Here is a 26758-nt window from a genome sequence, read left to right on the forward strand (position 1 = left end):
GTAACAGCAAGCTCAGCTTTTGTTCTTAGTGCCAAAGAAAGGCACTGGGCAGTTTTGACCAAATAGAAACATGATCCAATTTATCTTTTAGCAGGATCCCTCTGGAATGAACTGTAGGGGGTAAGGGTAGAAAGAAGCAGGGAAGTCGGCGAGGAGGTATTGCAATAATGCAGGCAAGGAATATTGGCACTTAGACCAATGTGCAAAGATCTGTTATTAAGTGAAAAACAAACAATGCAGGACTGTGCCTAGTAAATCGCTTTTAAGCATACGCACATTCAAGTGTGTGAAGACATTTCTGTCCCTCAAAGGATCCAGAAAAAAAAGTAAATAGTGGTTATCTTGGGAAGAAGGGGGTTAGTGAGGGTCATTTTATGCCTCTCTGTACATTGTGCATTTTTAACATGTGCACAAGGCATTACTTTTATTTAAAGATAAAATATTTTAAAATAAAAATTGAAAAGCTGAGATCTAGGAAAACATACAATAGGCTATGGGTGACCAATATCAGAAAGAGGAAGCCTACTTCTCATGGGTATGACCCTCTCTAATTAGGCGTCCTCCCCTGAAGCCGCTGAGAGCCAGGCTGACAAACTGGGACAAGTTCCTGTCCTTGGGTTAGAGTGGGATCAGAGCGAGGCACCTTCCCACTGGAGGACCTCTGGACCCCATTTCTGTCCTGTAGCTCTGGTGATGTTTGTGTCTGTCAGGTCTCCTTGGGCAACCAATACAATTTCCTGTGAATGTCTGCTGTATTTCCCTGTGCCCTATTTGTCAAACTGCTCCCCTCCGTCATCTTGGCAGCCGGTTCGCCAGGAGGCCAGCATGCCCTTCATTTAATTGCATGATTGGGCATAAACAGAAGGAAATACTTTACTGCAGGGAGAAAGCGGCAGGCAGTATCTGATTTCTCCTGTCAGTTGATTAGGATTTGTTGAGTCCGAACAAGGTCAAATGAGATTAGAAAGAAAATGCAGTGTGTCTGGTATGCATTTCACATAACTGTACCGTTTATGTAAACAGGATGTACGAAGGGGAAATTTTAAAGCAAATACTGAATGTCAGCCTCAAGGTTCAAGAACAAGAAGCCAGGGCTTATGTGTTATGCCGGGAGAGAAAGAAAATTTATTTTCTGGGACATCTGGAGTCCTACTGAATCTATCACGCTCTGATTCCTTTTTCATGTTGGTGCAGTTAAAAAGTGACAGTTTTACATCTGATTTTCAGAGGCACTGAGCACAGAATAAGAAAAAACCAAAGAAACGCCCCATTCTACCTTTCTCGTCCTTCTAAAGCTCTTATAAGTGGTTTAGAACCACTTTCTGTAATAGCTGCCGCTGAAGTGCTTGATAGTGAGTCAATCTCTTAGGACACGGAAGGAAAAAAATCTCACCTCCAGCACCGGCCAGAACATTCTAGACGTGGCTGACTCCGGCCAAGGCCACACCTCTGTGGATAAACCTACCCGGCTTCTACTAGGATTTTTGCTGGTCCTTGAAATCTGTCATTTTCTTCCTTTCTCAGATCCACCCTCTGCAGGGCTAGTAAGCATATAAAGTTTTAATCACTTAAACACCTTAAATAGTTTTAATGGCTTTAAAAGTGGTCTAAACGCTTTGAGGGAAGATATGGTTTCTGTTACACACTCTCTATAGGATCTAGCATCTTGTGAACGCTTAATAAGTGGCTTGGACAGCTATTATTTCCATGGACTATTTCCTAGCCCAGAGCTGGAAGGCTATTGTGAGGCCAAACTTTTAAACTAGGAAACGTCCTGTCCCTTCCCATGTTAAATAACAGAGGGGCCAGGAAGTATTAACATTATCATGTCTCATGACTCCAAGCATCTGAACATATATTATTTAAATGATAAATCTAGGTATGGTATGTATACATACACACACACAATGGAGTACTACTCAGCCATAAAAAAGAATGAAATCATGCCATTTGCAGCAACATGGATGGACCTAGAGATGATCATACTAAGTGAAGTAAGTCAGAAAGAGAAAGACAAATACATGATATCACTTATATGTGGCATCTAAAATATGACACAAATGAACCTATCTATGAAACAGAAACAAACTCACAGACATAGAGAACAGATTTGTGGTTGCTATGGGGGAGGGGAGGTGGAAGAGGGATGGAGTGGGAGTTTGGGATTAGCAGATGCAAACTATTACATAGAGAATGGGTAAACAACAAGGTCCTACTGTATAGCACAGGGAACTATATTCAATATCCTGTAATAAACGATGATGGAAAGGAATATGAAAAAGAATATATATATGTATAACTGAATCACCTTGCTGTACAGCAGAAATTAACACATTGTAAATCACCTATATTTCGATAAAATAAATTTTTTAAAAATGAAAGATCTAGACACTTCCATTTCAACATGGAAGTTGAAATAAATATGGAACTTGAGGGAAGTTAAACCAACACATTAAAAAATTCAATATTGAGGAGAATTATATCACAGTAAGCACTTTAAGGAACTGAGGAATCAGTTCCCAGTATTTGGACAGGAACATTGCTGAACAACACCTGATATGTAATAAAGAAACTGGTTTATATCAGTAGCTAGTGGTTGTATTTGCCTGAAAGCTGTGTGGTTTTTTGGCTTTTTTTTTTTTTTAACAGCATTTCACAACTAGATGTAATGGAGAAGTAACACTAAAATAATGACTTACACTTGCATTACCGGTGTTCAAGGTGCTGTCACATGCTTGGGCACATTTGATTGTCACCGTAATCGTGTTGGCTTGCGGGAAAGACGTGGCTCGGAGAGCCTCATGAATCTCTTTCAGGAAGGAGGGAGTCAGGGCCCTGAGATGCTGAGCAGCCCAGAACTGCTCAACAGCCCTGTGTGGGCAGGTTCAAGAGTGCTAGCCTGAGGTGGGAGACCAGCTTTCAGACCCGGTGAGGACTTAGAAACTACGGGGGCAACCTGGGTGAGACGCTGAGCTGTATCTCTGTCCTCGGTGTTTTCAGGGTGTTTCCTAACTTTACAATCTATCATTCCATGGGGTTAAAAACAGTTCACCTGCCCCCTGCATGCAGCAGAGCAATTCTCCAATATTGAGAAGATGACTGTCTGAAATATTTTCATCTGTGATCCAGAGGTCTTTTGGAATCGTGCAGATGCTCGAGAAAATTACTATTTTTTAAAAAGCAAATTATTAGGACCTTTGAATATGTGGTAGTGGCAATTCACGGAGGTTCCTGTTAATAAAGTTTGCAGAAATCAACTCTTTCTGCACCTCTCAAGTCCCTTTTAGGAGATCTGTGGCTCATCCATTATCAGAGCTGTGTGATGTCTGTGCCTCTAGTTCTGTCACAGGAGGTGAGCTTCTCTGAGCCTGTCCCTTCAGAGGCACATGAAGTCTCCCTGGCTGCTCCCTGATGAGTCTGGAGAACAGTTTTCCACCCCCACCTTCCCAGAGGAGGGAGAGACCAGTGAGCATATTTCTAATTCCAACAGGCCAATCTGTACCTCCTATCTGAATCACCAGGTGGGCAGGCTTGCACACACACTCTGTGACACCTCCCAGGCTCAGACGCCTGCATAAGCAGGTAGGACTCTTCATCAACTATAAGAAACTATTAATCATGTTTCCATTTGGTCTCTTCAAAGACACCTCCCAAGCTGTATCCTTTCAGTCCAGTTTCATTCCTCACCTTGCAGCCAAAGAGTTATTTGTACAGGCAGCTTCCTCTCTTCGTTACCCCATCCTGGCCAGGGGCACAAAGATGCCACCCATGGTCCACTGAAGAAATCCCCACCGGATGGTTCGCCTAGTTCAGCATGGACAGGCTGGACCACTGGTGAGGAAGGGCAGAAATATTCTCTCTGCAGCCCCTCCCCAGCCCTAAACTGCATGCCCACTGCCTCGAGCAGCTTTGCAACATGGGAACAGCACAGACAGACACACACACACTGCCACACACAGACATCTACACCCTGTGCGGGGATGCCAGATGCCAGAAGCAAAAAGGATTCCCTTTCATCCAGCAGCCTTCTGATTGCAGAGGAGTGTCTCTGAGCCGTGACCCGCTGTTTCCCTGCCAACTGAGGCCTCAAAACAAACAGGAATCTGCTCAGACAGGCTAGTAGTCCATTCGGTTCAGCCATTTGCCCCAGGACAAACCACGCTAGAATAACACCCAGGAGAGCTGCCACGGCCGTCTGCTGTATCTGCCTCCCTTCCCTGCTGGCCACCAGCTCTGTGCCCCTGGGCCTGCCACTGGCTGCCCAGGGTTGGGGGCCCTTAGAGCTCCGTGTGCATCCCTGTGGGTGGGGTCGCTAAGGCAGGTCCCCTCTGCAGATCAACGAGGCCAGACAGAGACCCAGAGGCTGCATTATCAGTCCCCCGCCTGCCTCCCTGCTTCCCGCACAGCCCTGCGGGACTGGGAGCCAGCTCTGTGGCACGGTGTCTGCAGGCGGACCAGCAACCTGATGTACATGCCACGGTCCGTCCCCTCTCCCCACACAGAGCTGCGGCCACCGGGAGGTTCAGAGAGTCGGCTTGGGGCTGCTGGAGAAGCAGCTGCAGCGCGGGGACAGTGACACCACAGAGCGGACGAGACCAAGTGGATCCCCTTTCCCTTCGACCGGAGAGAGGAGCAGCCCTCAGCCTGCAAGCTGTTCAGGTAAGAATCAGGGTTTCTGTTCTGAGCAGGTTATAGTATATCCAGAGCTGAGGTGGAGAGTGTGTGTGTGTGTGCGTGCGTGCGCACGTGCGCGTGTGTGTGTGTGTCCCAGTGCAAGTATGAGGCTGCTTGGAATAAAAAGCAGGCTGGCTAATCGCACAGACATGTAAAAATAGCACCTGGAGTGCAGAGACTGTGAGAATAATCACGCCCCCGCTGCCCCCTTTATCTTCATCCCCGCACTGCCGGGCCACGAGGACTGAAGGGGGCGGAAGGTTCTCATTCACTAAAGCCTCTGTGGTTCAGCAGGACACAGTGGCCTTCGTGAGCCTGCCTGGCATCACCCTGCTTGCCACACTTACCCTCTTAGGTAGCCTGGAAATTCAGGCACCTAGAAATCCTGTCCACTGGGTGGGCACCTCAGATTTGTTCAACCTTTTGATATAAAAGTTGGGCTGAAACATAGGATTATCTGAGTGTGTTTGAGAGGGTGGGATTCTGATGGCCCTGCTGGTCACCTGGATTACTTCTTACTGTCCTGATCTCCTTTGAAAATCACATCCTCATTTCAGGGCCCCTCCAGATAGGCACCGGCAGAGAGGGAAGGGGAATGGCTAGCCACCGGGCACATTCTCTGGCACTGACGCTATCCACACCTACGTCACTATTATATGCCAAAAGTTATGCAAGGCTTCTAGACGGAGCGCTCGAAAACTTCAGACCTCCAGGTGCTGGGGTGGGAATTTCAGGCGTTTAATCACGGACCCATTTTTCAGAGACCCAAGAGGGCACCCACTTATCTCGCCTCTCAGGCGCAAGAGCTCGCTCTGCGCCTCAGCAGACACAAAGGCTCTGTGCTCTCTCCAGCTGTTTAAATCCACCCCCACTTTCCTGCTTTGGTAACTAGCACTTTCCCTTTCATTTGCTATAGGGATGCAATTGTTTACGATTTAGCTCCGTGAACACCAGTGGGCGGATGCAATCATCCGGGCAGAGGGTGAACTGGGCTCTGAGTGAGGGCGAGCCAGCCCAACAGTGGCAAAGGGTTGGAGAGAAATCAGCTTTGCCAAGTGGTGTCTAGCAAAGGGCTGGCCAGCTGCCTCCCAGGCTGTCTGGGTGAATGAATGTGGATTTTGGTGGAGACCGTGATTCACAGTCGCAAACTCCCTTTGTTTTCTTTGTGTTGTCATTGAGGGCTTCCGAGGAAATTCCCCTTTTGAGATCACGTACCTGACTGTCTTCTGTTGATTCTACCTTTTTAGCATGAGGAAATGGATTTGTAAATGCAGTACTTCATCAAAAACAACGTTAATACACGAAAAATTAAGGGACAAGACATTGAGTTACTTGTAAACTTCCTCCCAAATCTGGTGTGCACATACACATATAGGGCTTGCCAGGTTCCAAAAAGGATTTAAGGAAGCAGTATCCAGTTAATTAAAATGGTTTGACTTCACAGGCAGGTAGCACCAACTCTGATGATGATATTTCCACGGTGACAGTGGACAGACATCCATGCGTTCCATCTACACCTAGCAAAGGGATGTCTGATGCCAGGACAGAGATGTGCTCGCTCACTCTGCTGACGTGCGTTATGTGGACCCTGAATAAACTATTACAGGTCATGGAGCTGCTGGCCCCCCTGTGCCAGCTTCCAGCAGTCAGAGACCATACAGAGGGGAAGACACACCCCTTCCACCTCATCAAATAGGCATTACTTGGCTAATGCAATACTCCTTGATTTAAGCTACTGGAAAAATAATCTGCAATCAGTCGTGCTACAGACATACCCTGTTTTAGGTCAATCTAACAACTATCCAGGACACATAAATTGTACGTGAATGGCTGTTTTTCCTTAAGGATTCACTCATCAAGTTCATCAAGTACTGTTAAGGTGTCCCACCTAAAGATGGGACTGGATCCAGCCCATTCAGCCATAGAGAAAGGTGGGGACTTACCTGGGGGGGGAGGTAGCAGAGAATGAACCTGGGCTGACAGGATGTCCAACTCAGCTGGGAGGTAAAGGAGTCCAAGGTAGAGGAACAAGGACAAGCATCTGGGCCAGTGGCCTATAGCGAGAGAAGAGGGAGGGAGGGAATAGTAATTATTATTATTACTATAATATATATTTTTTGGTTGCCCTGGGTCTTAGTTGCAGCTCCCGGGCTCCTTAGTTGTGGCATGCATGTGGGATCTAGTTCCCTGACCAGGGATCGAACCCAGGCCCCCTGCATTGGGAGCGCAAAGTCGTTTTTTTTTTTGGCTGCATTGGGTCTTTGTTGCTGTGCACGGGCTTTCTCTAGTTGTGGTGAGCGGAGGCTACTCTTTGTTGCGGCGCGCGGGCTTCTCATTGTTGGTATGGCTTCTCTTGTTGTGGAGCACGGGGTCTAGGCGCACTGGCTTCAGTAGTTGTGGCTCGTGGGCTCTAGAGTGCAGGCTCAGTAGTTGTGGTGCACGGGCTTAGTTGCTCCGCAGCATGCGGGATCTTCCTGGACGAGGGCTCGAACTGGGTCCCCTGCGTTGGCGGGTGGATTAACCACTGTGCCAGCAGGGAAGCCCAACAGTAATTATTTTGATTCCTAAATGTTACTACTTAAGAGAGGCAGCAGAATAGTGGTTAAGTACATAGATTCTGCAGCCAGGAAGAAGCTGGGGTTCAGTTCAGACTCTGACACTTATTAGTCCTGTGACCTTGTGCCTCAGTCTCCTCATCTGTAAAATGGGGTAATAAAGTACCAGCCTTATTACTGAAAGGATCAAATGAGTAATAGTTTTAGCTCAGTGCCTGGTTTATAATGAGTAAAACCTAAGTATTTCTTGTTGTTACTGTTATTACTATTATTATTGTCATTGAAAGGTCAGTTCTGAAAAGGCTGCTCACAAGTCCATTTGTTCCAAGGTCCAAAATGACTCTCTGAGTGACCATCAGTGCCACCTTCTGGGCAGCTGGAGGTGCTTTTCCTTGGTGTGGAGTTTTGCTTGCATTTCCCAGCTTTCAGAATAGAGGAGCTTCTGTGCTGGTGGCCAGCGTTTCTTGAGCCCTTATATGAGCCAGGCACCGTGCCTGACTTTACGTGTGTGACCTCGCCGGATTCTCGTAACAACCCTGTGAAGTAGGGCTGTCACGGCTGCAGGAATTGAGCTCGGTGGGCTGGGCCATTTGCCTACAGTCACACAGTTACCAAGCTGCAGAGCCAGGCTTACACCCAGGCTGTGCTGCTAACCAGTATGCCGTCTGTGATTTGGGGGACCACTGGAGGTGTCCTGAGAGGCAGGTGGAGTTTGGTGACAGATGGACTTCAGCAACAGATGCGATCTGAAGGCCCTAGAAAGTAGACCAGAACTTGGAAGCTTTGCCAAGAAGACGGCAGAACTCTACATTGGCCTGGGGACGGAATCTCGGCCTTGAGGACCCGTGACCTTTGGGGCTCGGTGTTTGGGAACAAGACATGAACGCAGGCCCTGGGGGACAAGGTGGGCCTCAGGCCTTCCTGCAGCAGGCAGTGGACGGTGCCCAAGAAGAGAGGAAATGGTACAGAGACGGACACAGCAAGGGTGCTGGGCCAGATATCCTGACACCCCTCTAGCCTAAGGTCAGAGGTCATCTTGAGCTAAGCCCGAGGTCAAGACTAGGTGACTCCAGCCGTGGAGATAGGAGGAATGGGCAATCCAGAACGTAGTATCTGGGCTCAGTGAAGTTTACAGTGATGGAAAAGGCTTGATTTGCCAATGCAATTTCTCTAAATTGAACATTTAAAACATGACACACAGAGATGTGTTTTACGCCTAATTGCTCAAGCCCACCTCTCTGACTTCAGCCGAGGAATGCTGGCGATAGGAACAGTGTGAGAGTGTGCCTACCTCACACCAGGGCTGTGTAGATCTGGGGGTTACTGATGGACAAGACTCATCTCTGCCGCTCCAGAACCTGTGGTCTGGCCCAGGTGTTTTCAGACTTTAATGTGCATGAGAATCACACGGGAGCTTCTTTAAAACACCAGGTTCATAGAGAACAGACGTGTGGTTGCCCAGGGGAAGAGGAGGGAGGGACAGAGTGGGAGTTTGGGGTTAGCAGGTGCAAACTATTACATATAAAATGGATAAACAACAAGGTCCTACTATATAGCACAGGAAACTATATTCAATACCCTGTGATAAACTATAATGGAAAAGAATATTTTTAAATGTATGTCTATGTATAGCTGAATCACTTTGTTGTACAGCAGAAATTAACACATTATAAATCAACTATACTTCAACAAATAAGTTAATTAAAAAGATTTTTTAAACTTCAGGTTCCTGGGACCTACCCACACAAGTCCTGAAGTAGCCGGGTTCATGAGGGGCCCAGGATTCTGCATTTCCTGGCTGGGGCCCAGCTGGTTCTGATGCCTTTGGTCCACAGGCTACAGCTGAAGAAGCCTCGGGCTGACCGTTGCTCTGGTTCCCTTGTCTTCATTGCTGTTCATGAGAACAGTCACGGGGCCTGAATCAGTGGCAATTAGTCTCTTCTCTGTCACAGCTTCTTCCTGGACCATTTTACTTAGGCTAAACCTTCGCTGCTGGTAATAACAGCGACAGCCCGCCTACTGCGTATTGAGTTACCATGTGCCGGGCACAGTACTAAGCCCTTCACAACCATCCCGTAAGTTAGGTGCCATTATTATCACATTTGACAAGGGAGGGGAAAGGCCCCACTGCCAGTATGTGGCAGATCTGAGATATGAACCCAGGCCCCGCAGATCCCCAGAGCACAGCCACGGAACCCCTGGGCGAGGTTCTGAACATAGTTTTAGCTCTCTGTCGGTTCAACCCTCCTTTCTCACTCTTGGGTGTCTTTCTCCCCTTCACATTCCTATCTTGTCCTCCCCCATCCCGGGACTCCCATATAATTTCTTCAGAAGATGATGTGTCCCTGTGGTTCCCTATTTTTATCTCATTCAATAAGTCAAAAAGGGTGTGGTCAACGGGTGGGTAGAAGGTAGTTGTTATGGGTTAAATTGTGTTTCCCCCTCAAATTCATATGTGGCACTCCTAACCTCCAGTATTTCAGAATGTGACCTTATTTGGAGATAGTGTCCTGACAGAGGTCACCCAGCTTTGTTTTGTTTTGTTTATAAATTTATTTATTTATTTGTTTATTTTTGGCTGTGTTGGGTCTTCATTGCTGCCTGCGGGCTGTCTCTAGTTGCGGCGAGTAGGGGTTACTCTTCGTTGCCATGCGCGGGCTTCTCATTGCGGTGGCCTCTCTTGCTGCAGAGCACAGGCTCTAGGCACGCGGGCTTCAGTAGTTGTGGCGCACGGGCTTAGTTGCTCCACAGCCTGTGGGATCTTCCTGGACCAGGGATCGAACCCGTGTCCCCTGCATTGGCAGGCGGATTCTTAACCACTGCGCCACCAGGGAAGTCTGGTTATCAGAGATCATTAGGGTGGGTCCTAATCCAGTATGACTGGTGACGTTTTAAAAAGGGGAAATTGAGACACAGTGACATATACAGAGGGAAGATGATGTGACAAGACACAGGGAGAAGATGGCCATCTACAAGTCAAGGAGAAAGGCCTGGGCCAGATCCTCCCCTCAAAGCCCTCAGGAGAAACCAACCCTGCAGATGCCGTGATTTTGAACTTCTGGCCTCCAGAACTGTGAGACAAGAAATTTCTGTTGTGTAAGCCACCCAGTCTGTGGTACTTGTTACAGTTACAGTGGCCTTAGGAAACGGCTACAGTAGGAATGAGATTCCCCCTCTAGGCCCTGGGTCTGGGCTGATCTAGGTGAAGGCCAGCACATTCTCCCAAGCTGTGGCAACTTCTTCTTTAATTCTGAGTGCTTTTCTGTTGGCTTAAATAGTGTTCTTGGGAGCCACAGGTAGGCCCAAGGCCCAGGAAGGAAGAAGGAATGAATGGAAAGGATGAAGAGGAAGCAGGGAAGGGAAAGCAAAGAAAAAAGGAGCAGAAAGAGAAAGAGAGAGTGGAGACCAGGATGGGCACACTGGAGGCCACCCCTGACCAGTTCAGGTCATGCAGCTCATTCATGGGGCCCCTCCTGCGTGCCAGGAGCAGGCCACCGGGCCTGGGACCACCAGTCCCTACTTTCATGAAAGGTAGCGGCTAGGTGGGTCCACCGACATCCATCGTGCAGGAACTCCCCCTGCAGGCACAGGGCAGAATGCTGGACCCAGTCAGGGGCTCTGGAAAAGCTTCGGCGGGGAGGGGATGCTTGGGCTGAGATCTGGAGGATGAGCAGGGGTCAGATGGGTGAGGGCTGAATGTTTCAGGTGGAGGGAGAGCATGAGCAAAGGTCACATGGTGTAAAAAGTGTGGCTTCACCAAGGAGTGGAGGGGAGGCCAGTGCAGCTGGAAGGCAGGGAAGCAGGGGGCAAGTTGGTGTCAAAGGGGCAGATGTGGGCTGGACCACAGTGGCCACACTGAGCATTTCGGTCCTTTGCTGAGAGCCACAGAAAGCCAGAGAAGGAGGAGATCCTCTATAGGGTAAACTCTGAGTTCAACAAAGGACAAACAAGTTGCTGGCGTGGTTCAGCAGTGGGTCAGCCCTGAAGCAAGACAGCAGGCTTCCTGAGCTCACAAATCTAGGGTTGGCTGTGTCATGATTAAGGAATAAAGTTCCAGGCCACTTCCTAAATAGTGTTCTAGCGCAGTCCCCCTCAGCTGAGCATGTTCTAGGTGTTGGTCATGGCCCCACTGGAAAGGGTTTAAATAGGGACAGCTGTCTCCTGCTGATGAGGTTAATTTGTGAACTTGGCAGCCAGGCCAGGCTCAGACTGGGGTTGACCAGGTGGCCCCTTCTTTGGTATCATTTGAAAGACACAGAGAGGCCTTGTGACTATAACCTCTCCTTTGCCTGCTGAACTTTGCCTGAAGCTGTGGGAGAGGGCCAGCAGTCAGCAGGTCAATTATTCAGCATAAGATTCAAGCTGTGAAGGGGAAAGAGGCAGGGGCAAGAAGCCCAGGCAGACCCCCTGAGGCACCAGGGGTGAACGTGGGCAGAGACAGGTCTGAAAAGAGGCAGAGAGTATAAAGGAGGAGCTCAAAGAACTTGACACCAAAATTTGCCTTATTCGTGATTTCACACAAGCAGCAGCAAGGTGGGCCCTCAGCTGTGGGAAGTCCACCTTGGGGTTTGCAGCCCTCTCCTGTGCCCCTGCTACCAGAGACGCACACCCCATTCCCATCACTGGGAAACTCCACATCGACGCCAGCGGTTGTCGGCATAACCCATGAGTGAGTCCTGACGTCAAACTGAACGCCACGCCTTTACCATATGCCCTGCCGGCCACAAAAAGAATTCCCTTCCTGGGCTTCCCTGGTGGCGCAGTGGTTGAGAGTCCGCCTGCCGATGCAGGGGACACGGGTTCGTGCCCCGGTCCGGGAAGATCCCACGGGCCGCAGAGTGGCTGGGCCCGTGAGCCATGGCCGCTGAGCCTGCACGTCCGGAGCCTGTGCTCCGCAGCGGGAGAGGCCACAGCAGTGAGAGGCCCGGTACCGCAAACAAACAAACAAACAAAGAATTTCCTTCCAGCAGAGGGACTGGACTTGGCTTAGCAAGGATGAGTCCTTGGGGCAAGTGGAACACACTTTGGAGAAGAGAAGGGACTTTCAGGAAGGTGAGAGCAGCCAGGGGGCCTCGTGGGGAGCGAGATCCTCCCACTTCTCTCACATCGCCCACTGGCTCTAGCCCCACCAGCCTCTCTTCCATTCCTCTGCTGTTCCACGCCCTTTCCTGCCTCTGGGACTTTGCAATTGCTGTTCCATCTGCCTGGAGTGCTTTCCCCACAGTTCTTCACATAGCAGACCTCTTGTCAACTCCCTGAAGAGGCTTTCTCTCCTGTTATTCCCTCTCCTACCTCTGTGTCCTTCATGGCACTCACGCCAGTCTGTAGTCATCTTGTCAATTTTTAAAGTTTGCTATGATTCATTCTCCCCCCTAGAACGTAAGCCTCAGGAGGGGAGGACCTCATCTGTCTGGTTCCCTGCTATATCCCCAGGGCCTAGGAAAGAGCCTAGGCACATAGTAGGTGCTCAGTAAATGTTGGTCCAATGAATGAGTGAATGAGCGACTGGTTCAATCCTGGGAGTGGGAAAGCCAATACCAAGGACAGCAGTGGGACCCCCCCAGCCTCTGTCGCTCCTCACAGCTCTAGAAAGGGGCACGTTACGTCTGAAAGCAGCACCGACAAGTGCGCGTCGGGGTCCCCGACCCTGACTCGAGTGGGCAGGCCCCTCACAGTGCCCAGGACCCCATACTTAGCATCGGCTGCTCTGGCTTAGTGTGCACAATCTCAGCTCTTCAGAGAACTCGCTTCGGGAGCCTGGAAAAATCCAGCCTCGTTGTATTATTCATGCTCAAAGATGAATAACTTCTTTTGGCTGATGGACATCAAAGGCAAACAAGTGATGTCAGGCACCCAGAAGGGAGACATCGATCCGGCGCGTTCTAACCCTCGCACCCAGGGAGGTGGGTGGAGCCGCTCATCCTCGCCTTTGCCACCAGGTCCCACGGGAGCGGAAGCAGCGTCTGCACTGATAAATCAGTGCATGCACAGTGCTGCCCCAGTACCTCCGGGACACAAAGCGCTGCTACAAAACCAGGCTGCGCTTGTCCTTCCTCAGAATCTTCGTCAGAATTTAGAAATGGCACCTGGAGGACAGCGGAGAATGAGTACTTCAGAGTCCCTCCTTGGAGTCTACACGGCAAGCTGCAGCCCTGGGAGAGCGCGTCCCTGGTCCAGGGTCCCAGGCTGGCTTGGCCCCGGCTTCTTGGCCTTTAGTGCTAGGGTGGTGTTTACGTTAAAGGAGCAAAACGTTCCTCCTTAAGCCTCCACTGGTTTTTCGTGTTTGAAATGCTAATGGAGATGTTTCTAGGGGCAGAGATTCAGGTCAGCTTCAGGATGGTTTCTTCACAAGGATAAAATCCCCACTCCGCTGGCCTCACAGAACTTGCTGCCGTTCTCCCAGGTCAGTCCTGGGATCCCTGCTGAGGGCTCGGGAGGCAGTGTCCTAAGTTCCTTGGAAAGAGAGCTGACACGGGAGACCAAGAATTCTCCTGACGGCTCCACTTCTGCCCTGTCTCTCTCAGCATCCTTTTCCTATTTCAGAGTGACAGTCTGCGGGGCGTGATGCTAGGGGGTATAATGGTTGGGGCAGGACCGCTTGGGTTTGAATTCTGGCTCTGACACACAATAGCTGCACAGCCCTGGCCTAGTTCCGTAACCTCTCCACTTCTGTAAAAGAGACATAATAACGGCGCCCATACCCTAGGGCTGTTGACGGTACTATGTGAGTTCATACAGGTGAAGTCTGAGAGAGTGTAAGTGTTATATTATCAGCATTAGCCGTTACTCCCTCATAGGGCTGACTTAAGACTTCAGTGAGACAAAAATGTTTTACTACATAATGCATAGCACACAGTGTTTGCTCAATAAAATATTAATTATTGGGCTTCCCTGGTGGCGCAGTGGTTAAGAATCCGCCTGCCAGTGCAGGGGACATGGGTTCAAGTCCTGGTCTGGGAAGATCCCACGTGCCGTGGAGCAACTAAGCCCGTGAGCCACAACTACTGAGCCTGTGCTCTAGAGCCCGTGAGCCACAACTACTGAGCCCTCGTGCCACAACTACTGAAGCCCACGCGGCTAGAGCCCGTGCTCCGCAACAAAGAGTAGCCCCCCGCCCCGCCCCGCTCGGCGCAACCAGAGAAAGCCTGCACACAGCTATGAAGACCCAACACAGCCTCAATAAATAAATAAATAAATATTATTACTACTGACAATCTTCGCAGTCTGGCTAAGGTTTTCTGGAAGCTTTCCTAAGAATGCATTTGAACTGAAAAAAATGATCTTGTGTTAGGCTTTTGTGGTGCTCGTGTGTGCACTCTGTGTTATCATTTTGTTTTTTGTTTTTTACAAAAATCATTATTACTAAAATTCCTATTAGAAAAATTTAAAAAAAAAATGATCTTGGAACATGAAGGTCACCTGCTGCCCTGCTGTTCCCCTGTCAGTCTTTTTTTGTTCCAAGGGACAATTATCACCCTATGCTCTTTCAGCACTTAAAATCCACATGTCAGGAACCTAGAACTAGCCAAGAAAGCAACAGCCCCCTTAAAGAGTTCAAGCACAGAGCAGACGAGCCTCCCTGTTCAGCAGTTTTAAGCTGCAGGCGTTTGCAACAAACAAGTAAAGAAGCCTTGACTTCCGCGAGGCTCCTTAGCACAATTCCTTAAAAGGCTTTGGGATTCCCACCCCTCCAGGGGGCGCGCGGTTCCTAGGGGCATGGAGTCCTTCAAACTTTTGCTCCGTGTCCCCTGACCCTGGGCTTTGAGTTTAAATTATTTGAAGTCTGACTGCAGGGCGAACTTGACGGCCTGCTGTAGGCTGTGAACTGCACAGTTATTCTACATTCAGGCCGCCAGATGCCCTGCCCCACCCTCCTGAGTGACTGTGGGTAAGGAACTTGTCCTCTCTGTGCTTTGTTTTCCTTCTCTGCAAGAGTTCCTCTCGAGAGGGGGTTGTGGAGGTTATTAAGGGGACGTGGACAGCTCCAGCTGTCTCTCTCCATACTTGCTAATTTCCTTCCCATTCCTCTGTGGCCCTCCTGACCATCACATAGTGGGGAATATGGAAAAACCCAGTGGTGATCAATGTTGCAGAGGTTTGCAAATATTCCCCTGCACTAGGTGACCATGAGCACATCACTTGGCTTTTGGAGCGGCACAGAGAGATGGATTACGGGAAGGGGTCCAGGTCATAGTCTGGAGGAGGGGATGCTGGCAGCCCTAACCCTCGGTCCAGCCCATTCTTGCACCACGGAGACCAGGCCCAGAGTACGGATTTTCAGCCCATGGCTCTCCTGGGTCATCAGACCTTTCACTAAGGCCTGAAGATCGATGGTCTCCCATCATGGAGGTGGACCCCTTCCTGACACAACTCCGACCTTCCACAGATGCCTCCCTACCTCCCACTGCGGCCGGAGGATTTAACACACAGCTGGTTCAGGATGGGTCCAAATGCACACAGCGCGAGTTGGGGGAGAGCGTTTCCAAGGCGATGTCCAAGTTGTTTCTAGCAACCCACTGACCTGACCCTCCCCGCCTTGTGTTGTCCCAGAACTGAGCCAAGATTGTGGAGGGCGGCTACACCTTGGGATGTCTGGCCGGGACCCTACTGTGGTGGGAGGTTCGGATCCCACGCTGGAATGGGCCCTGGGGAAGGTCAGGGGGAGGGTGAGCCAAAGCAGGCTTCATCGCCTCCCTGTAACCTCTCGCCTTTCCCGCTTCTGCTGACAGCATGGCAGTCAGATGTGGGGTGTGGAGGCCTCTGTTTCAGGAACTATAAAGAATAGCTCTTAAAAAAAAAAAACAACTCTAAACATGTCTTGCTCTAGGATGGAAGCATATCCTGAATTGGTGACTTTAAAGTCTTTTCATCTGCTGCAGACCAAGAGGAAGATCTCTGGTGACTAATGAGGAGTCCTACCTTCATCAGACTCTTGCAGCATTTTCTTGAAGTCAAGGTCCCTTTCTCTTCCTGGCCAGTCCCACATCCTGCTGGGCCTGTGTTGGCCAGCTCCTGTTTCTCATTATCTCTCCCCCATCCTCTTTAAAGGCTTCTCGCTCCACCCAGGGGTTTTATTTTTAAACTTGTACGGTAATGTTAGGGCTGAGCAGGACACACTGCCCACATTCACGGGAAACTGGGCTGCCTGGAAAAGCATCCCCCTTTTCGGAGACGCCCTCCCTCCCCTCCTTCCCTATGTATTGGATACCTTCTCCATGAGGGGTCCCGCCTCAAGGATACAACAATGAAGAGAGAGACATGGTCCCCACCCTTGAGGAGCTTACATTCTAATGAGGCAGGAGAGTGGGGGACAGAGTATATACAAACACACACGCACACGCACGCACACGCACACACACGCACACACACACACACACACACCAAGTAAGCCAACAAATAAAGAAATAAGTAGAAATTGTGATAAGATCTACAAAGGAAACAAACAAGGTCCTGGAACAAGAGAAGCTGTTACCAATTGGGTAGAAAGGGAAAGCCTCTGGAAGGTGACATAGAAGCAAAGGCCAGAAGGATTAAGGGGCTCCAGGTATGCAAAGAGAAGGGGTGAAGAGTAGATTATCCTTTGTGGAGCGAAGAGCATGCGCTAAGGCCCCGAGGTGGGCAAGAGCTTGTGTGTTCTAGACTCCAGCAGGGGCCAGGATACGTCAAGTAGAGTAGACAATGGAGGAAAGGTGAGGCTGGGGAAAAAAAAAAGATGAGGCAGGAGAGGCGTGCAAGGCAAGACCATGCACAGCCTGGACTCATGCAGAGAGCTGGGGCTTTATTCTGATGCACTGAAAGCCACTGGGGGATTCGAATTAGAGGCGGCACGCAGCAGTGGACATTTTAAGATCCTCATTTGATCCTGAGTGGAGATTTAACTCTAAGAGGGGTGGAGGGAAGGCAAGGGTCTGAGTTGGGAGGCCTGGGAGTCATGCAGAAAGGAGATGATCGGGGCAGAGGCTAGAGTGAGGCAGGGCCACAGCTAGAAACAGGCTGTCTCTTCCAGGAATTAGCTGGCTGCTAAGCTTCTTGCTTCCAAAGAGCTCAAAGAACAGAGCTACTAAGACAGAACAGAACACCAAGCCCCCAAGTCACGGACTTGGTCAGAATAAGCAACAGAGTTTACCTACCCTAATGCCTATACCTAGCCACGTGTGTCAGGTTTCCACACAGAATTAAGTTAAGAACTTTGTCCAACATTGGCTCCCGAGAGTTTCTGAAAGGTGTAGAAATATTCTGGTTTCTCTTTAAGCCACGTCAGCTCTCTCTATCCATAACAACTTTGCCTGGGATAGGAGGTCGAATGGCTTTGACTAAGTGATCTGATCTACATGCAAAACTCAAAGGTGACTTTATATGCCTGAATGACCTAAACAGGGGTCCCTGCTCTCCAAGAGAAATACAGCTATGTTATACTTTGGAAGAAAGGAGATGGAAACCAAAACAGAACAGCAGGGTAGCCATTCTACATAGAATAACAGTAATAATAGTTACTATTTGTTGTGTACTTCAAGGCGCTTTACTTGTAACTCATTTAATCCTCCGAAAGGCTGTTGAGGTAGGTAACACTCTTAATCCTTTTTACCGATGATGGAGCTGTGGCTTAGAGGGAAGGGAAATGATGTTTGGTGGTAGAAGCAGCCGAGTCACGGCCCAGAGGCTGGTCGGCCTCCATTGGCAGGACTCCTGACTTCGTCCCAGTGCTTGGTGGCTGTCTGCTTTGGTCACCACTGTGTTTAAAAGCAGCACAGAAAACGACCTCAAGGATATCATCCAAAATGCCAGTAGAACAGGGATATGAGTAACTTTGTTTTCTTTTTCTGTTTATTGGTTTTCCTTTTAATGTTTTGAATTCACAAAGTCTGGTACATAGTGGATTCTCAAAAACTTTGTAGAATGAAGTTGTTGAGTTAATGAGTATGCATTACTTAAAAATTTATTTTTAGATAAGTAATTTATATCATTATAGGAAATTTAAGTCATACTAGAAAATACAATTTAAGAGAATTAAAATCTACCCATCATCCAGAGATAATCACAGTTAAAATACTGATAATATTGGTACCCTCCAGTTCTTTTCCTGTGTTTACGTATGTCTGTATTTGTGTGTCTGTCTCCTTACCTGCCTGTGTGCGTGAGAAACAAAAATGGGGTCATACTGTCTTCACAGACGTCTACTTTTTCATTTAGCAACATATCATGGGCATTCTCCATTCCAATTAATATTCTTCTAAAACAGAATTTTTAATGGTGGCAGTGTATTCCTCTATAATCTAATGAGTCCTCTGTTATTGGATATTCAGTTCATTGTCACCATTATTAATAATGCCATAAAAAACATTTAAACATAGCTCTATTACTATTAAGGAGGAAAGAACATTATATATTGAAATACAAAAGAGAGAAAGACATCTGTTTTTAGGGCTCTTTTGGGTAGGCCAACCACATTGCTTGCATCTGTCCTTCAGAATCACTTAAAGGATGGGGAGATGTCATCTGGAATGTTCCACATTTTCCCAGGCCTGGTCACTTGTCACCTCTCAAGTATGTTTTTGTTGCAATTCTGCCACCATGGAGGTGGGTTAAGGAAAATCCCAGTTGTGGCTAAAATGTGGGCCCTGAAGTTAGACAACTAGATTTAAACTCCAGTGCTATCCCTAAGCAGCTATGCCACCTTCAGCTGGTTCACTGTTCGGAGCCTCAGTTTCTGTGTGTAAATGGCACACACCTCAGAGGATGTAATGAGGCAAAACAGGTAAAGCTCTTCTAGCATCTGTCCAGCATGGAACAAATGCTCAGGAGATGGTGATTTCTATTATTATGAAGGTAGAGGAAGACTTTCCTCACAAGTTCAGTGCTTTGGGAAACTCCCTCCCGACCTACACTGCAGGATCTGAGGAAAATGAATTTAAAAATCACTCAACATACCCTCTGGCTACATTGCCCTTTTACCCTTTGTGTATGCACGCGCACACGTGTGTGAGTGTGAAGTCTAAAGTGTTAAAAAAACAATGAACTCAGTTTCCCTTCCTTGCCAAGAACCAGGTCTGTGAGATTAGAGAGAGATTTAAATTCTGTTGTTCACAGCTGCATAAGGAATGTACCTTTTCTTTCCATTTTGCCAGCTGTGTTTTATAACTGTCTATCCTAAGATAAAAACAAAGCAAACCAAAAAAATGCAGGACTATCTACAACAGTTCTAAATTGCTCTCAGTTTTATATAACAAAACAGAGAATATCTAACCCCTAAAACACAGACCACAGAAAGAATTAACCTGACTCATCTATTGTACACTGTTTAACAAAGACACGCTACTGGCACATAGTAGGTGCTCACTGAACCCTGTTGAATATATTTATTGAATATATGTTTTCCTTACAAACAGCAAGCTGTCGCAAAATAAGTCAGTATATTCATTTCATCTAAATACTGTCAGAGCCTATTCGGATGGGCTGAAGAAGATGATAGATGATTAAATGAACAGATGCTTTCTGAGTTTGTAAATTGAGTGTTGGGAAACTTTCTCCTCCTAATTCATGGCTCTTGAAATATGTTTATGATCCTGGTGGAACTGTGTAGGGATTTCTCTAAACCTCCATCAGGGGAGCACATGTGATAAAGCACTTCTGATGACCAGGCCAAGTTTTTCCATTTTTGTCTAAATATGGGAAATGTTCAGAAAAATCTTAGTGTATGTGTAATAGTGTATTCTCAATATCGAAATGGCTCTGGGGATCACAGATAACACGTCTGATTGTAAGGTAACCCAATGCTGGGCCAAGGTTTTAATTGCAGGTCAAAGCCCTGAAGTCGAATAACTCTGAGACCCTGTAATTTCCAAGTAAATCACTGGAAGTGGTAGAACTACCAGCATCTACTGCCCTTAGGTATTCGTTTCTTCCTATGCTTTGAGGGTGTCGGTGGAGATCACACTAGGAGAGATTCAAAGACAAGATATGTCTTCTGCTCTCATGATGTCATAAGCCAGTGGAGGGGAGAGACAAACCAACAACTGGATGGAATCTTAGAAGGAATCAAAGTATTGCTAGGCAAAGCACCGCACCATGGGTCCTTGAAGGAAGGAAGGAAGGACGTTTCTTACTGGAGAGATGAGGGAAGGCTTTGCAGTGGATATAAAATGTGATGTAGGCCTTGAAGGATAAGAAGAATTTTAGCTGATAGAGACTGGAAGGGAAGGGCCTTCCAGGCTGAGGGAGTAGCATGAAGCAACTCATGAAGCCCTGGACAAGCAACAAGGAGGGGAGGGCCCCACGTGGCTGAGATGGGGAAGGACAGGGTGGAAGGTAAGGTTTTCAGACAAGATACGGGGTCATGGAAATCCTCTGCCAAGGACTTAGGGCCTTAATGTCTGCGAAGTGGAAAGAAATGGAAGGTTTCTGATAATGGAAGAGCGCACGTCTTCCTTTAGAAGAGGGACTTGGTGGCCGTGCGGAGAAGTGATTAGAACAGCAACGCTGTGAGACCAATCTCAAGGCTATGGCTTCCGTTTTCCTTTTCTGGTTAGCCTCTTAGCAGCTTTGGGCAGCATGGCCCAGAGCCAGTTTCCCCTCTGAATTAGGTGATCCTATACCTTGGGGCCTCTAGTCTCCCGTGACATCTCCTTTGAGATCACCGGCTGCATTGGGGGTCTCTAAGAACGTGGGGTGTCCCCCAGGGCGACTGCCTCTGTCCGCCTCTCTCTTCAGGTCGTTCTCCCTTGAATATCCCCTCTCTCCCCTTGGCCCCGACCCTCCCGCATCTGCTTCCAACTCTGGCTTCTCTCCAGAGTCCCATTTTCAGGTCCCGCTTCACACTCCGCTCTGTACGGATGGTGCCTCTCACCCGGGATGCAGCCCACTCCACAGTGCGCTCGGCACCTGCCCTGCTGATCGGGCTTCTGGTTCTGTCCATTCTCCCATGCATTCCCCCATCCTCCCCACCCGCGCCCTGAGCTATCTCTGACTATCCTTTGTTGAGCTCCTAGCATTTGCCAAATCCTCTTCATGTTCCTCCCCAAGTGACTTTATTTATTCATTCATTCATTCATTCATAGACATTTACTGAAACTGCTGTGGCAGCCACTATAGAAGAAATACATATTCTATATACTGATAGAAAACTAAAAATACAAAAAAGTATAGACAATATTTTGGCATACTTCCAGACTTTCTGCTGGTTTTATATAGTTTCAACTTCTTGCATTAACAAAACTGCATGAATCAAGTTTTAAGTAATATAATTTGACTATAGGGTAATGCATACTTATTAGAGCAATACTGTGATATACAGAAAATTTAAATAAAGAAAAAGAACTCACCCAGAATCCTAGTGAAGATCATCATTAGCAATTGGTATATATATATAAATATAAATATATATATATATATATATATATATTTTTTTTTTTTTTGCTGTACGTGGCCTCTCACTGTTGTGGCCTCTCCCGTTGAGGAGCACAGGCTCCGGACGCGCAGGCTCAGCGGCCATGGCTCACGGGCCTAGCTGCTCAGCGGCATGTGGGATCTTCCCGGACCGGAGCACGAACCCGTGTCCCTATATATTTTTCTAATTATTTATTTTATTTATTTTTTAATTTTTGGCTGTGTTGGGTCTTCATTGCTGCGTGCAGGCTTTCTCTAGCTGTGGTGAGTGGGAGCTACTCTTTGCTGCGGTGCACGGGCTTCTCATTGCAGTGGCTTCTCTTGTTGCGGAACACAGGCTCTAGGGGCACAGGCTTCCGGAGTTGTGGCTCGTGGGTTCTAGAGCGCAGGCTCAGTAGTTGTGGCACACAAGCTTAGCTGCTCGGCAGCATGTGGAATCTTCCCAGACCAGGGCTCGAACCTGTGTCCCTTGCATTGGCAGGCAGATTCTTAACCACTGGGCCACCAGAGAAGCCCTGTATATTTTCTTAATATAATCTCTCCTATGCTTTTTTAAACAGCTAAGGTTATTGTGTATGGGGTTTTTTTTGAATTTTTGAATTTTATTTTAGTTTTTTATACAGCTGGTTCTTATTAGTTATCCATTTTATAGACATCAGCGTACACATGTCAATTCCAATCTCCCAATTCATCACACCACCACCACCACCCGCCACTTTCCCCCCTTGGTGTCCACATCTGTGTCTCTATTTCTGCCAGGCAAACCAGTTCATCTGTACCATTTTTCTAGGTTCCACATACATGCGTTAATATACGATATTTGTTTTTCTCTTTCTGACTTACTTCATTCTGTATGACAGTCTCTAGATGCATCCACGTCTCTACAAATGACCCAAGTTCGTTCCCTTTCACGGCTGAGTAACATTCCATTGTACATATGTACCACATCTTCTTTATCCATTCATCTGTCGATGGGCATTTAGGTTGCTTCCATGACCTGGCTATTGTAAATAGTGCTGCAATGAACATTGGGGTGCATGTGTCTTTTTGAATTACAGTTTTCTCTGGGTATATGCCCAGTAGTGGGATTGCTGGGTCATATGGTAATTCTATTTTTAGTTTTTTAAGGAACCACCATACTGTTCTCCATAGTGGCTACATCAATTTACATTCCCACCAACAGTGCAAGAGGGTTCCCTTTTCTCCACACCCTCTCCAGCATATGTTGTTTGTAGATTTTCTGATAATGCCCATTCTAACTGGTGTGAATACAATACCTCACTGTAGTTTTGATTTGCATTTCTCTAATAATTAGTGATGCTGAGCAGCTTTTCATGTGCTTCTTGACCATCTGTATGTCTTCTTTGGAGAAATGTCTATTTAGGTCTACTGCCCATTTTTTGATTGGGTTGTTTGTTTTTTTGATATTGAGCTGCATGAGCTGCTTGTAAATTTTGGAGATTAACCCTTTGTCAGTTGCTTCATTTGCAAATATATTCTCCCATTCTGAGGGTTGTCTTTTCATCTTGTTTATGGTTTCCTTTGCTGTGCAAAAGCTTTGAAGTTTCATTAGGTCCCATTTGTTTATTTTTGTTTTTATTTCCATTTCTCTAGGAGGTAGTTCAAAAAAGATCTTGCTGTGATTTATGACATGGAGTGTTCTTCCTACGTTTTCCTCTAAGAGTTTTATAGTGTCTGGCCTTACATTTAGGTCTTTAATCCACTGAGTTTATTTTTGTGTATGGTGTTAGGGAGTGTTCTAATTTCATTCTTTTACATGTAGCTGTCCAGTTTTCCCAGCACCACTTATTCAAGAGGCTGTCTTTTCTCCATTGTATATCCTTGCCTCCTTTATCAAAGATAAGTTGACCATATGTGTGTGGGTTTATCTCTGGGCTTTCTATCCTATTCCATTGATCTATATTTCTGTTTTTGTGCCAGTACCATACTGTCTTGATTACTGTAGCTTTGTAGTATAGTCTGAAGTCCAGGAGCCTGATTCCTCCAGCTCCATTTTTCTTTCTCAAGACTGCTTTGGCTATTTGGGGTCTTTTGTGTCTCCATACAAATTTTAAGATTTTTTTGTTCTAGTTCTGTAAAAAATGCCATTGGTAATTTGAGAGGGATTACACTGAATCTGAAGATTGCTTTGGGTAGTATAGTCATTTTCACAACATTGATTATTCCAATCCAAGAACATGGTATATCTCTCCACCTGTTTGTATCATTTTTAATTTCTTTCATCAGTGTATTATAGTTTTCTGCATACAGGTCTTTAGTCTCCTTAGGTAGGTTTATTCCTAGGTATTTTATTCTTTCTGTTGCAGTGGTAAGTGGGAGTGTTTCCTTAATTTCTCTTTCAGATTTTTCATCATTTGTGTAGAGGAATGCAGTAGATTTCTGTGCATTGATCATCAGTGATATTGGTCTGTAATTTTCTTTTTTTGTAGTATCTTTGTCTGGTTTTGGTATCAGGGTGATGGTGGCCTCATACAATGAGTTTGGGAGTGTTCCTTCCTCTGCAATTTTTTGGAAGAGTTTGAGAAGGATGGGTGTTAGCTCTTCTCTAAATGTTTGATAGAATTCACCTGTGAAGCCACCTGGTCCTAGACTTTTGTTTGTTGGAAGATTTTTAATCACAGTTTTAATTTCAGTGCTTGTGATTGGTCTGTTCATATTTTCTATTTCTTCCTGGTTCACTCTTGGAAGGTTATACCTTCTAAGAATTTGTCCATTTCTTCCAGGTTGTCCATTTTATTGGCATAGAGCTGCCTGTAGTAGTCTCTTAGGATGCTTTGTATATCTGCGGTGTCTGTTGTAACTTCTCCCTTTTCATTTCTAATTTTATTGATTTGAGTCCTCTCCCTCTTTTTCTTGATGAGTCTGGCAACTGGCTTATCTATTCTGTTTATCTTCTCAAAAAACCAGCTTTTAGTTTTATTGATCTTTGCTATTGTTTTCTTTCTGTTTCATTTATTTCATTTCTGATCTTTATGATTTCTTTCCTTCTACTGACTTTCGGTTTTGTTTGTTCTTCTTTCTCTAGTCCCTTTAGGTGTAAGGTTAGATTGTTTATTTGAGATTTTTCTTGTTTCTTGAGGTAGGCTAGTATTGCTATAAACTTCTCTCTTAGAACTGCTTTTGTTGCATTCCATATGTTTTGGATCGCTGTGTTTTCATTGTAATTTGCCTCTAGGTATTTTTTGATTTCCTCTTTGATTTCTTCAGTGATCTCTTGGTTGTTTAATAACATATTGTTTAGCCTCCACGTGTTTGTGTTTTTTACGTTTTTTTCCCTGTAACTGATTTCTAATCTCATAGTGTTGTGGTCAGAAAAGATGCTTGGTATGATTTCAATTTTCTTAAATTTACCAAGGCTTGATTTGTGACCCAAGATGTGATCTAACCTGGAGAATGTTCTATGTGCACTTGAGAAGAAAGTGTAATCTGCTGTTTTTGGATGGAATGTCCTATAAATATCAATTAAATCTATCTGGTCTATTATATCATTTAAAGCTTGTGTTTCCTTATTTTCTGTTTGGATGATCTGTCCATTGGTGTATGTGAGGTGTTAAAGTCCCCCACTATTATTGTGTTACTGTCAATTTCCTCTTTTACAGCTGTTAGCAGTTGCCTTATGTTTTGAGGTGCTCCTATGTTGGGTGCATATATATTTATAATTGTTATATCTTCTTCTTGGATTGATCCCTTCATCACTATGTAGTGTCCTTCCTTGTCTCTTGTAACATTCTTTATTTTAAAGTCTACTTTATCTGATACGAGTATTGCTACTCCAGCTTTCTTTTGATTTCCATTTGCATGGAATATCTTTTTCCATCCCCTCACTTTCAGTCTGTATGTGTCCCTAGGTCTGAAGTGGGTCGCTTGTAGACAGCATATATATGGGTCTTGTTTTTGTCTCCATTCAGCGAGCCTGTGTTTTTTGGTTGGAGCATTTAATCCATTCACATTTAAGGTAATTATCGATATGTATGTTCCTATGACCATTTTCTTAATTGTTACGGGTTTGTTTTTGTAGGTCCTTTTCTTGTCCTGTGTTTCCCACTTAGAGAAGTTCCTTTAGCATTTGTTGTGGAGCTGGTTTGGTGGTGCTGAATTCTCTTAGCTTTTGCTTGTCTGTAAAGCTTTTGATTTCTCCATTGAATCTGAATGAGATCCTTGCTGGGTAGAGTAATCTTGGTTGTAGGTTCTTCCCTTTCATCACTTTAAATATATCATGCCACTCCCTTCTGGCTTATAGAGTTTATGCTGAGAAATCAGCTGTTAACCTTATGGGCGTTCCCTTGTATGTTATTTGTCATTTTTCCCTTGTTGCCCTCAATAATTTTTCTGTCTTTAATTTTTATTTGATTACTATGTGTCTCGGCATGTTTCTCCTTGGGTTTGTCCTGCATGGGACTCTCTGCGCTTCCTGGACTTGGGTGGCTGTTTCCTTTCCCACATTAGGGAAGTTTTCAACTATAATCTCTTCAAATATTTTCTCAGGTCCTTTCCCTCTCTCTTCTCCTTCTGGGACCCCTATAATGTGAATGTTGTTGCGTTTACTGTTGTCCCAGAGGTCTCTTAGGCTGTCTTCATTTCTTTTCATTCTTTTTTCTTTATTCTGTTCTGCAGCAGTGAATTCTACCATTCTGTCTTCCAGGTCACTTATCTGTTCTTCTGCCTCAGTTATTCAGCTATTGATTCCTTCCAGTGTATTTTTCATTTCAGTTATTGTATAGTTCACCTCTGTTTGTTTGTTCGTTAATTCTTCTAGGTCTTTCTTAAACATTTCTTGCATCTTCTCGATCTTTGCCTCCATTCTTTTTCCGTAGTCCTGGATCATCTTCACTAGCATTATTCTGAATTCTTTTTCTGGAAAGTTGCCTATCTCCACCCTAATTTAGTTGTTTTTCTGGGGTTTTATCTTGTTCCTTCATCTGGTACATAGCCCTCTGCCTTTTCATCTTGTCTATCTTTCTGTGAATGTGGTTTTTGTTCCACAGGCTGCAGGATTGTAGTTCTTGCTTCTGCTGTCTGCCCTCTGGTGGATGAGGCTATCTAAGAGGCTTGTGCACGTTCCCTGATGGGAGGGACTGGTGGTGGGTAGAGCTGGGTGTTGCTCTGGTGGGCAGAGCTCAGTAACA

At 46.3% G+C, this 26758-nt stretch overlaps 1 protein-coding gene and 1 long non-coding RNA gene across 5 annotated transcripts in view; one reads left to right on the forward strand and one right to left on the reverse strand.

The window, feature by feature from the left end:
* Positions 1-26758, reverse strand: part of LOC125964013 (uncharacterized) — a 99044-nt gene that overhangs the window by 13827 nt on the left and 58459 nt on the right. The window contains exon 2 of the long non-coding RNA XR_007476505.1: positions 6618-6728. This is a non-coding gene — a long non-coding RNA (uncharacterized LOC125964013). The remainder of the gene's footprint in view (positions 1-6617; positions 6729-26758) is intronic.
* Positions 1-26758, forward strand: part of FGF1 (fibroblast growth factor 1) — a 102187-nt gene that overhangs the window by 5668 nt on the left and 69761 nt on the right. Inside the window, exon 2 of one of the 4 annotated variants that reach the window (XM_033406548.2) lies at positions 4503-4659. The exons of 1 other annotated variant lie outside the window; for it this stretch is intronic. The gene's annotated coding sequence lies outside the window, so the exon portion shown is untranslated. Of the gene's footprint in view, positions 1-4134; positions 4660-26758 lie in introns of those variants that run through there. 2 more of the 4 variants (XM_004280221.3, XM_033406547.2) reach the window with 2 other exon arrangements.

Source organism: Orcinus orca, chromosome 3 (genome assembly GCF_937001465.1).
Source record: "Orcinus orca chromosome 3, mOrcOrc1.1, whole genome shotgun sequence".
NCBI lineage: Eukaryota > Metazoa > Chordata > Mammalia > Artiodactyla > Delphinidae > Orcinus > Orcinus orca.